The sequence below is a fragment of the Euphorbia lathyris genome, chromosome 6 (assembly GCF_963576675.1).
Source record: "Euphorbia lathyris chromosome 6, ddEupLath1.1, whole genome shotgun sequence".
Lineage (NCBI taxonomy): Eukaryota > Viridiplantae > Streptophyta > Magnoliopsida > Malpighiales > Euphorbiaceae > Euphorbia > Euphorbia lathyris.
The window spans coordinates 90,798,652-90,811,401 of NC_088915.1; the positions used below are offsets into that span (position 1 = coordinate 90,798,652).

The 12,750-nt window shown below is 36.6% G+C and overlaps 1 protein-coding gene across 6 annotated transcripts in view; it reads right to left on the reverse strand.

The window, feature by feature from the left end:
• LOC136232353 (uncharacterized) overlaps positions 1 to 4,553 on the reverse strand; it is a 33,356-nt gene extending 28,803 nt beyond the window's left edge. For 3 of the 6 annotated variants that reach the window (XR_010690470.1, XM_066021455.1, XM_066021453.1), the window contains exons 1-5: positions 4,427 to 4,553; positions 4,263 to 4,336; positions 2,339 to 2,667; positions 1,600 to 1,690; positions 294 to 385 (exon numbers count right to left, since the gene is read on the reverse strand). The gene's annotated coding sequence lies outside the window, so the exon portion shown is untranslated. The remainder of the gene's footprint in view (positions 1 to 293; positions 386 to 1,599; positions 1,691 to 2,338; positions 2,668 to 4,262; positions 4,337 to 4,426) is intronic. The other 3 variants (XM_066021456.1, XM_066021458.1, XM_066021457.1) reach the window with 3 other exon arrangements.
• Between the last annotated feature and the right edge of the window lie 8,197 nt (positions 4,554 to 12,750).

Sequence of the window (12,750 nt, forward strand, 5' to 3'; positions counted from 1 at the left end):
TAACATTCATTTTCCCAAAACAAAAGTGCATATTAAAATTTCAACATGAATTATTCCCCCATTTCATATATTCAAAACAATCAATATTGGAACATGCAAACACCATCAACAATATGAACAGTAAATAATAGAAATAGAAATAGGACAACAAAAACGGTTTAATGCATGTTTACACCCTTAAACTTAATATGTTTTGACATCCTGAAATTTTAAAATAACCTACAAACACACTTATATTTGACTTTAAAAATCCAGCACATATCTATAGTTGGTTTTAAAAACCTATCACATACCAATAGTTGGCTCGGGCGTACTGCATCACGCGTTTGTTTTTTCTACAACACGCACATGTCACCTCATTTGTTGTGCACCTGGAGATACCGTCCTAAATTTGGACGCACGTATTGGGATACGAAATTAAAATATATATATAAATTCCAAAAAAAACACAACTTTTCATCAACTGCATTAAAAATTAAGATTTCAAGTCTAACAAACAATCAACAAGTTCTAAAAAAAACAACCAACAAAATAATATGATCATAACAAGTAACAACAAACAATGTTAATTTCCTAAATAGAAAAAAACTGTTCTTCAAAGAGAATAAATGTATCCTATGGGTTATCAAATGTGTCTGACACGGATTTCATACATGTGTCCATGTCATGTCGTCTGGACACGGATATGGCAGCCAAAACGGAAACTCCAGGTGTCATAGGACAAACCTTCATGGTATTTGGACTTAAAAAAATAGCGATTTCACCATGCGAATCAGAACCAGAGCCCATTGTAGCATATATATGTAAGCAGTTTTGATCAAATGCACCCTAATGACCATAGGGGATTTGGTCATTAACCATTGGATTTGGTTTCTCTATAATCCAATGGTAGATAAAAAAAAAAAAAAAACTGAAAAAATCACATTAAACCACTTTCTAAATTATAAATTTTAAGACATTATAATTTAAAATCCCCTAAATTAAGGAAATAACCGGTGGAAAAAGAGTCCTAACTTCAATTAATAACTAATTCAAGAGAGAGAACGGAAGATGGAAGCCGTCTTCCCGCTTTTAGTCGAATAAGAACACAGGTTAGTAAAATACAGTCTGATTACTGCTCGGTTATTGGCCTTCAAAAATTTAGTCCCTCACAATTTGTTTTTTGTCACGAGGATTGTTGGAGAAAGAAGCAGATTCTGGGCACTACTCTCTGTTTCAGTCGAATAGAAACAATTTGTTTGAGTCACCATGATTCGTTCTAGAAGGAAGAAGATTCTGGGCACTAGGTATGTAGATAGGAAAATCAGTTTTTTTCCTGCAATATCACTAATTAAAAATGTTCCTAAACCAAAAAGAAATTCGGTACAGGAAAGCAACTTGGAATTTAGTAACATTTTGAAGCAGGCAAAAGTACAAATTGAAGCAATATCCAACTTGATAAGAAACATCTGATTCATTTTTTACCATTAACCAGACTTGTGACAGAAATGAAGTCATCACCCTATATCACTACAAGTTCAGCCAGCAGAAAATACAAGGAAACAGATTTCTGAGAGCTAAAAATAAGGAATGAAAGATAACTAATATATGTTTGGTCACCTTTAGCAGGAAGCTGCCTTCTGTCTTTATGATAGAATTCCCTGGTGCATACATAACTGCAGAGTTCAATGTTGCCGTGGTTCAAAATCCTCTAATAGAAACAGAAAACTTGATAAGTAGACACTCATCAGAAGAAAGCAACATGATATTAAATGATTGTCTGTCTATTTCCAAAGGAGAGAAAAGCTAGCTTCCAATAATGATTATACATTTAAATGACGCAATTAAATGACCAAGCCAGAAAATACATACTGAAAATATAACATTTTTATCAAAAAAGAGAAATGACGAAATTAAATGACCAAACCAGTAACAGCTTGATAAAATATATGTAAATTGATCTGTCATCATATAGTCACACCACTAGGATATATTAATGCAGTAGGACTAGGAGACTACAACACTACATCTAGGACTAGGAGACTACAACACTACACTGTATAAGCCAAGAGTAAAATAAACCCAAAGCTAAGTTGATCATAATTCACCACCTCTAATATAATCTCTGACTTAAGCATCACAAAGTGGCTACCGGTCACTTGACGAAGTTCTATGTTTTGCAGGTCCACATCTGACGCTACCGATAAACACATATTAAAATATAAAACAAATTATAAAGTAAACACCCATAGTAGAACTGGACATTCCATTAATGCTAGGAAGGCCATTGAAACTGCTAGACTCGGTCACAAGAATATAAGCAGCAAAATAAAAAAACAGTAACACATTAGGGGTTTACCAAGGGTGAATGCAAGGAGAGCATGCTCGCAGGTCTGTCCATCCTTGGAAATACCAGCTCCAAAACCACCAGTGGAGCTTGAGATGTTGCAGTAATCATGTCCTTGATAAAGTCAAGATGTCCAGGAGGATCAATAATGGTGAAGTAGTACTTAGTTGTCTCAAACTTCCACAAGGCAATATCAATGGTGATACAGCGCTCACGCTCAGCCTTAAGCTTGTCAAGCACCCAAGCATACTTGAATGACCAGTAGTGGTAGACTTGCCAGACTCGACATGTCCAATGACCACAATGCTGATGTGAATTTTCACCTCACCCATTTTAGATATCTACAGTTCATTCAAAACAAAATTGATAGCTAAATTCAGTAAAATGTCCCCTGATCACAAATTAAGTCATCAAGGTATAAAGATGCATTTCTGCACTTCAATTTCCACATCTTCAATAACTCTATATATGTTCCTTTTGTCCTTGTTGTTTTATAGCATTATATATTAAATAAAGATCCAAGTAAAAGTAGATCCAAAAAGTTGTTTTTGTTTTTCTTATCCTATTCTTCTAGATTTAATTTATATTTATTTTTGGGCTGTGTATTAATTAGTTATATGTCAAGCTTCAATTAATTATATATAAAAAAGTGCTGTTATTTTTGTTAATACAATCATAATGAAAACCCCGTTCTTGATGCATCATTTCTACTATTCACCAACACTAGACAACATCATTACCATAAACCTCTAGTTGTCCATTCTTTAGACTTGGGCCTAACTTCCAACTCTTATTCCTCTTGGTTACAAACTCTCTTCTTCTCCATTTATGTCTATAAAAGTTCATTATGTGTTTGTTTTATAATACTTGTCACATTTTTATTCGAACCTTATATTATTATTCTTTAGCCACAAGGATAAGAAGTATCCGAACGAAAACAAGGACGAACAGAGCTACCATGGCTGGATTTTGGAAGGCAACTGGGCAAGATAAGGCGATTTTCGACGAAGGAAAACTCATTGGGATGAGAAAAACACTTATTTGCTGCAAAGGAACAGCTCCTAGTGGACTAAAAAATGACTGCATTATGCATGAATATAGACTCTTATGTGACGACAAATGTTAAGAATAAAGATAAGAAGGACAACAGTGAAGATGGTGAAAAGGAGAAGAACCAGAAGAAGGTCAAAAACCTGGCCCTGCTAAATTCTAAATTAAAAGCTAAGCTTGAAAGGATGGACACCAAAATACAACAACTAAATCAAAAGAAACAGGAGATTCTCAAACTCCTTCAAGAAGTTGGATCAAATCCTCCTCATAAAACCTTTGAACCTACCATTCTTGCAATGCCAAGCACTGCATAATCTGCATCAGCAATATCTAATCCTCCAAAAAGTTTGAAAGGGTTCAAGCAAATTAAATAAAACTTTGTCCTCTCAATGCAGCAAAATGGCAAGGTAATACAGGAGAACTTTCTCATGTCGGGATTTTCTTTTCAGACTCTTCTCTTTTGGATTCTGAATTCCGAAGCCCCTCCTATTATATATGATATTATTATCTCATATATAAGAGAAAATGTAGTGGTGGCTAGGCAATGGATTCCACTTATTACTGTAATTGTACATAAAAGCACTCATTTTATTGCAGTACTTGTGCATAAGTGAATCAAAATCATCTATGTGTTATATTGCTAAATCAACAAAACTTAATGGATTCAGGTTTTGAAATGAAGCATATTATCAGCAGAAACTTGTATCGATTTTCAAACTTCAAATAGGGGGCAAAGAATCATATTATCAGCAGAAACTTGTATCATTCTCAAATTTGAAATAGGGGAAAGAAGCATAAAAGCAAAATCATAGAGCTAAATGAAAGACCAAGGAATTAAGTTCAAAATAGAAACAATTAAAATGAAGGAAGAAAGAGATGAGGAAACCTAAGGATCCAAGAGCAATACGGATGATAAGTAGAGCAACAGTGTAAGGGGCTCTAGTTCCGAGCAAGACATGCCTGCATCAAGAAAAGGACGGTGTCAGTTGGCTCAGAAGAAGTTTCCTAAGCCCAAATCCTGAAGAGAAATTCAGGCCCTATCGGATTAACCATTGAATTAGCAGTAGAGAATCACGATTCAAAGAAAGAAGGTGTAGTTGGAGTTGAAGATCTGCATCTTGTAGCTCTACACGCCAAAATTATGCCAGAGCAGAGTTGGCGAGGATGATAGCGGTGCTTTGTTTATATACAAATAGGTGTGCTTTTATCTCCCTTCGTTGTAGTTTTCTCTCTCTAAAATCTAGACCAGTTCATGAGCCTGTTGGCACACCCAATCCGTCCAGGCCCGTACTTCATGGGTTGGGCTTGAACATTGATATTTGATCTTTGGTCCGGTCCGGTCCAAACCCGCTCAAACCCGCATATAAAATGGGTTGGGCTTGGGATTGCTCTCAAAATCCCAAGTGAGCCCGACCCGGCCCGATTTTATATTATATAGTAATATTTTTAATTGTATATATATATATGTGGTGTATTTAAAAAAAAGAATTTTACTCCTGTTACTAAATTTGATAGTTGAATCTAAAATTAAATTACTCTAAAGTCCTAAAATAATTACATTAGAATTTTTTTTTTTAATATTAACATATTAGATGGGCGGGTTGGGCCGGGCTTGGGAATTACTTTTTATAGTCAAGCCCAGCCCGGCCCGAGCCCGATATAAATATAGGTGGACTGGGTTGGGTTTGGACAAGATAATTATATGTAAAGCCCGGTTAGACCCGGCCCGAACCCGGCCCAGCCCAGCCCATGAACAGGTCTACTAAAATCTGGATCTATCTCTTTTCTCTGTCTATCTTCCTTGAAATTCTTCAAAATTTTAGTTGCAGAATAACTAAATCATGAGAAATTATTCTGAATTCGTGTCCCTCTCTTCGTTTTTAAGTTTTCTCTATGGATCTCTCTCTTCTCTCTGTCCTTAATGATAAAGTACAATAATCTGTAATTTATTATGAACCATTGGATTATAGGGCTCGTTTGGTTCGCGGAATAGAGGGGGAATAGAATAGCCTATTCCTAAAGAATAGCTATTCCCACCTTTGGTTGATTTTTTTTTATGGAATAGCTATTCCATGGAATCCCTATTCCTTTATTTCATGGAATAGCTATTCTTCAATTTAGGTTAGGAATAGCCTAATCTTAATATTATATTTTTGTAATTTACAAAATTATCCTCCATTAAATCTTCAATCTTCTCTCTAATCACTTTCCCAAATCTTATAAATTTTGGTCAATCCATAATTTATATCATATAAAACGTGAAAAATGGAAAAATGACAAAAACGTTAAAAAATGTAAAAATACGAAAAATATGAAACACGAAAAATGTGAAAATGTTACAAACACGAGAATATGCAAAAAATAAAAAACGCGAAAAACATGAAAACGTGAACAAATGCGAAAAACACAAAGACGCGAAAAAAAAAAAAGCAAACACACGAAAAACACAAAATAGGAATAGCGCGAAAAAGTGACAAAACACGAAATATTAAAAAACGTGAAAAATAAAAACACGAAAAATGCTAAAACACAAAAACGTGACAATATGTGAAAAACATGAAAATGCGAAAAACACAAACAAAACATGAAAACGTTAAAAACACAAAAATATGAAAAAACATGGAAAAACGTGAATAACACGAAAAAGTAACAAAATACGAAAAATACAAAAACACGAAAAAAACAAAAAGGGGAAAAACCGAAAAACTAAAACGTGAAAAATCGAAAAAATGCAAAATAAAACACAATAACATGACGTGAAAAATACGAAAACGTGAACAAACGGAAAAAACAAGAAAACTTGGGAAACACGAAAAAACATAAGAAAACGTTATAAACGCATTTTTCGTGTTTTTAACACTTTGTCATGTTTTCGTGTTTTTCGATTTTTTCACGTTTTTCTTTTTTTTCACATTTTCGTGTTTTCCACTTTTTTCATGTTTTTGTGCTTTTTACGGTTTGCACATTTTTTGTGTTTTTTCATATTTTGCTTGTGTGTGTTTTTTTTGTGTTAACACGTCTATATGTTTTCGCGTTTTCACCCTTTTCCACTTTTATCTCATTTTTTCTTTTGTTTTTTACCTCTCTTTTTTCGTGTTTTTACAATTTTTCCGTTTTCATGTTCTTATTGTTTTTTTCGTCTTTCGTCTTTCGTCTTTCGTGTTTCGTGTTTCCCATTTTTCTATTTTTTATATATTTTTTAAAATAATATATATTAAATATTTAAACAATTTATAGTAAAAAATTAAAATTTTAAAAGAAATAAGAAATTAAATTTGAGGATAATATTGTATTTTTAATAAAAAAATTATCTATTCCATTATACCTTATTCCACCAGCAACGAGACAATATTTAAACAATTTATAGTAAAAAATTAAAATTTTAAAAGAAATAAGAAATTAAATTTGAGGATAATATTGTCTTTTTAATAAAAAAAATTATCTATTCCATTATACCTTATTCCACCAACCAAACATAAGAATAGTAATTCCTAAGAATTTCTATTCCATTCTTTGCTATTCTATTCCTTTTGGAATAACCATTCTATTCTATTCCATTCTATTCCGCGAACCAAACGGCGCCATAGAGATTAAAATCCAAGGTAAATGACCAAATATTCCATGCTCAGTAAGTAAGGTGCATGGGATCGGAACTGATTACAAATATAACCATCTGTGTCCTTTCTTTTGGTTAATATGACAAGTCCTTCTCACAATTATAGCCATGTTTGACTGCTTTTGCCCAATAGCACTGATTCAAATGACACCCTAGACAGTGACTATTCATCACCATCCTTCTCTCTCTTTTTTCACTGCTTTTTCTAGCTTTCTTCTTACCCTCTTCTCTTCCTTGTTTTTGCATACTTTGCATTACTCAATTAAGGAAACTCTCAGAATCACTATTTAAGACTTACTCCACACACACTCTATCTTTGTTACTATACTCATCATTCATTCCCAATTTTATGTTAGTTGCTCTTAAACTTGTATATTAAATATGCTATCAATTGAGGGAAAACAGTAGCTGGAATCTTTTATGTAAATAGACATTAATAAATAAGATGTTGAGGCAGTTTAATTTAAAATTCGAAGATTATGATCCTTTTGTTAGTTTGACCAATGACCAACATTTCTTCCTTTTTTTTTCTTGTTTTTCTCTCTTCTTTTTTAGGCTTCCTCTTTGATTTCTATTCTTACTTAAAGAAGCTATCTCTCTCTCTCCCTCATCCCTTCTCTCCTCTCATTGCCTAACAAATTAAATTTCAAAGAGATTGAAGATTAATAGATTCATACTTGAACAAATTAATGCAATTAATTAACAGCACATGTTGTGCGGAATTAATGAAAGATAAAATAATAAACAATCGAAAAACACAGATTTACGTGGTTCACCAACGTTGTGTTGGCTAGTCCACGGGCAGAAAGAGAATAGTATTATTAGGAGGCGAAAATCAGATTACAATGATTAGGTTACATAATGAGATATTTATAATACCCAATCTAACCTAATCCCACTAGGAACCCATGATCCTAATCCCACTAGGAACCCATGATCCCAATCTCAATCCAACTAGGAACCCATGATCCTAATCCAACTAGGAACCCATGATCCCAATCCCAATCCAGCTAGGAACCCATGATCCCAATCCAACTAGGAACCCATGATCCTAATCCAACTAGGAATCCGAAACCCAAATCCTACTCCGAATAGGAAACAGGATATACTGATTCAAGACATTACGACAAATCTCCACCTTGACTTGAATCCTCCTGAAAACATAACAGATGCACCCATAACAGTGCCAGATGAACAGACTTCTCCCTCTGCCTCAAAGTTGCCCCCACAGGGCAACTAGTAATCTCTGACGTTTAGCAAGTCCAAACAGTGTTGAAACTTGCTCTGTGGAACAGGCTTGGTAAACATGTCAGCCGGATTGTCAGTAGTGCCTACCTTCTTCACCTTGACCCTCTTCTCACTTCTCAGAAAATGATACCTCACGTCTATATGCTTGGTCCTCTCATGATGAACCTGATCCTTGGCTAAACAGATTGCACTCAAGCTGTCACAATACATTGTAGCCTGATCATGACGTAAACCAAGATCACTAACCAGTCCTTTAAGCCAAATCCCCTCCTTAGCAGCTTCAGTCAGTGCCATATACTCTGCTTCTGTAGTAGACAAAGTCACTATAGGCTGCAAAGTAGCTTTCCAACTGACAACTGAACCGCCAAGAGTGAAAACATAACTAGTCATAGATCTTCTAGTGTCAACATCTCCAGCATAATCAGAGTCTGAAAAACCTGTCACCAAACACTCTGTATCACCTCCATAAATGAGACCAACGTCAGATGTACCTTTTAGGTACCGAAAGATCCTCTTCACAGCTTGCCAATGCTCCTTGCCAGGTTCACCCATAAACCTGCTAACAACACTAACAGACTGTGCAAGATCAGGTCTAGTGCAGACCATTGCATACATCAAGCTTCCTACTGCACTAGCATAGGAAACTCGAGACATGTACTCCTTCTCTTCAGCAGACTTAGGTGCAAAAGCAATAGACAGATGTGCACTTGCAGCACTAGGAGTATTTATGGGCTTTGCGGTAGACATGCCAAATCTTGACAAGATCTTTTGAATATAGCCCTTCTGTGACAGAAAAAGTTTCCTTTTGCTTCTGTCCCTGTAAATCTCTATTCCCAAAAATTTTCGAGCTGCACCTAAATCCTTCATCTCGAACTCTGCGCTGAGAAGACCCTTCAACTTCTGAATGTCGTGCTTCTTCCTTGCAGCTATCAACATGTCATCTACATATAACACCAGATAGATAAAAGACTCATCTTCTAGTTTATTGTAATAGACACAACAATCATATGGGCTCCTGGTGTAGCCCAGCTGCATCATGTAGCTGTCAAACCTCTTATACCACTGCCTAGGAGACTGCTTAAGTCCATACAAGGACTTCTTCAACTTGCAAACATAATTCTCCTTCCCAGGAATCTGGAAACCATCTGGTTGGGTCATGTAGATCTCTTCCTCCAAATCTCCATGCAGAAAAGCTGTCTTTACATTAAGTTGATCAAGCTCCAAATCCCGATGTGCAACTATAGCTAGCAACACTCTAATAGAGGTGTGTCTGACTACTGGTGAGAATATCTCATTATAATCCACTCCCTCTCTTTGATTGAAACCTCTAGCAACAACTCTAGCCTTATACTTGACTCCCTCTGCAGGTGATATCCCTTCCTTTATCTTAAGAACCCACTTGCAAGTAATAATATTTCTCCCTAGAGGTGGTATGACTAAATCCCATGTTTGATTCTTATGAAGGGATTCCATCTCATTTCCCATAGTAGCAAGCCATTTCTCAGAATCGGTGCCTGAAACAGCTTCTTGGTAAGTTGATGGTTCACGAGTGTCCACCTCTTCAGCAACCTGTAGCGCATAGCACACCATGTCCTCATACCTCTTAGGTGGCCTAACTCCAACCCTCCTTGGTCGATCTTGAGCTAAGCTACGATGTGTAGCTTCAGATGGTTGAGAAACTGATGGTGTAGACTCTGGTAGCTCTATTTCTGCTTCTAACTCTTGTTCCTTCAAGCCACTCTCACTCTCTATGACCTGAAACTCCACCTGTTTATCAATGCTATCAGTTTCTGTTGCAGTTGTAGGCTTCACAATGGGTCTAAGCACAGATTTTCGTCAAAGACTACATTTCTGCTCAAAATGACCCTTTTCTATGATGGAGACCAGATCCTGAAGCCTTTAACTCCATCTCCATAGCCTACGAACACTCCCTTCTTAGCTCTTGGCTCTTGCTTACCCTCATTAACATGATAGTAAACTGTGCACCCAAAAGCTTTCAAATTTGAGTAATCAGCAACCTTTCCTGACCACATTTCTGTAGGCGTCTTGAGTTGTATGCCGGTGTGTGGTCCGCGGTTAATCAAATAACATGTTGTGTTCACCGCTTCAGCCTAGAATCTTCTTTCTAACCCAGCGTTAGAGAGCATGCACCTCACCCTCTCCAGTAATGTCTGGTTCATTCGTTCAGCTACACCATTCTGTTGCGGTGTATTCCTGACTGTGTGATGCCAAGCAATCCCTTCATCCTTACAAAACTGATCAAACTCAGACGAACAAAATTCCAGACGATTATCAGTTCCCAGCCTCTTTATCTTCTTTCCTGTTTGGTTTTCCACCAATGCTTTCCACTGCTTGAAATTCTTGAAAGCTTCACTTTTATGCTTCATCATGATGACCCAAGTCATCATTGAATAATCATCAATTAGAGACATAAAATATATGTGACCTCCCAAAGACTCAACTCGAGATGGACCCTAACAATCAGAGTGGATGTAATCAAGTGTGTCTTTTGTTATGTGAATAGCTTTGGGAAACTTGCTGCGATGTAGTTTCCCAAAGACACAGTGTTCACAAAGCTCCAGACTCTTGACCTTATGACCATCAAGAAGATCATCCTTTGATAGAATCTGCATCCCTCTTTCGCCCATATGACCAAGTCTCATATGACATATCTTTGTCATATCCTCCTGGTCAATCTCTGACGATGCAGCATTAGCTGAACCTGTAACAGTGGAACCTTGCAAGAAATACAAAGTACCATGCTTCACAACTTTCAGAATCACATCAGAACCTTTATAGACATGTAGAACTCCATCTTTTCCTGACCAGCTGAGACCCCTGCTGTCTAACAAACTCAGAGATATCAGATTCTTCGTCATCAATGGAACATGCCTGACTTCGTTCAACGTGCAGAACTTACCATCATGTGTCCTCAACTTGATCGAGCCTATTCCAACTGCTTTGCAGACATGACTATTAGCCATTGAAATGCTACCTCCATCTACCTGCTTATAAGTTGAAAACCACTCTCTCCTTGGACAAATATGGTAAGATGCTCCAGAATCAAGAACCCACACATCAGAGTGATGAGTGTGTCCATCAGCAACTAGAGCAATATCATTTTCAGAGCTGCTGTCGCCATCTGCTACAGCAGCAGAACTTGGTTGATTTTCTGATTTCTTCTTCTTCTTTGGACAATCAGTTTTCCAATGGCCTTTCTCCTTATAGTAATTACAAGTGTGGTCTGGCTTGGGACCCTTTGAGAACGGCTTCTTAAACTTCTTCTTTCCACCGTTTCCCTTTCCCTTACTGCCGCTGGCAACCAATCCAGAGGCTTGATTATCTGCACCTGTATTGCTTGCCTTATGACGCAACTCCCTACTATGAAGAGATGACCTAACTTCTTCCAGAGTCACAGAATCTTTACCAACAATAAATGATTGAACAAAATTCTCATATGAAAGCGGTAAAGACACCAACAGAATCAAAGCAGCATCTTCATCTTCAATTTTCACATCAATATTACGTAATTCTAATAATAATGTGTTCAATTGATCTAAATGATCCCTGAGTTGCATACCTTCCTGTATTCGCAGACCAAACAGACATTGTTTCAGAAGAAGTTTGTTCGTTAGAGATTTCGTCATGTATAAGCTCTCTAACTTCATCCACAGACCGGCAGCAGTCTCTTCGTCTGAGACCTCGGTGATGACGTCATCTGCGAGGCACAACATAATTGTTGAATGTGCCTTTTCTTCCAGAATCGTCATCTCAGCAGTGACTTCTCCTGTTGCCTTCTTCAACGGCGTCCACAGACCTTGTTGTTTTAACAAAGCCCGCATCTTGATCTGCCATAGACTGAAACTATTTCTCCTAGTAAACTTTTCGATTTTCACGTTCATCGTAGACATCTTTCTCTCCAGAAAACAAAACCCCGATCGGAAACCGAAAGCTCTGATACCAGTTTGTTGTGCGGAATTAATGAAAGATAAAATAATAAACAATCGAAAAACATAGATTTACGTGGTTCACCAACGTTGTGTTGGCTAGTCCACGGGCAGAAGGAAAATAGTATTATTAGGAGGCGAAAATCAGATTACAATGATTAGGTTACATAATGGGGTATTTATAATACCCAATCCAACCTAATCCCACTAGGAACCCATGATCCTAATCCCACTAGGAACCCATGATCCCAATCCTAATCCAACTAGGAACCCATGATCCCAATCCAACTAGGAACCCATGATCCTAATCCAACTAGGAATCCGAAACCCAAATCCTACTCCGAATAGGAAACGGGATATACTGATTCAAGGCATTACGACATCACAACTACTCTTTTGTTTGAAAAAAGAAGATCAGTCCATGAAACCGACAGAAACACATCTAGCAGAAAATTCTAAGATGCAGTATTACGAAATGCAGCATCAATTTGATATTTCTCATAAATGCATTTCAAATTATTGATTTAGCAAAAATTTAAAATTACTCAGATTGATCGATCCAT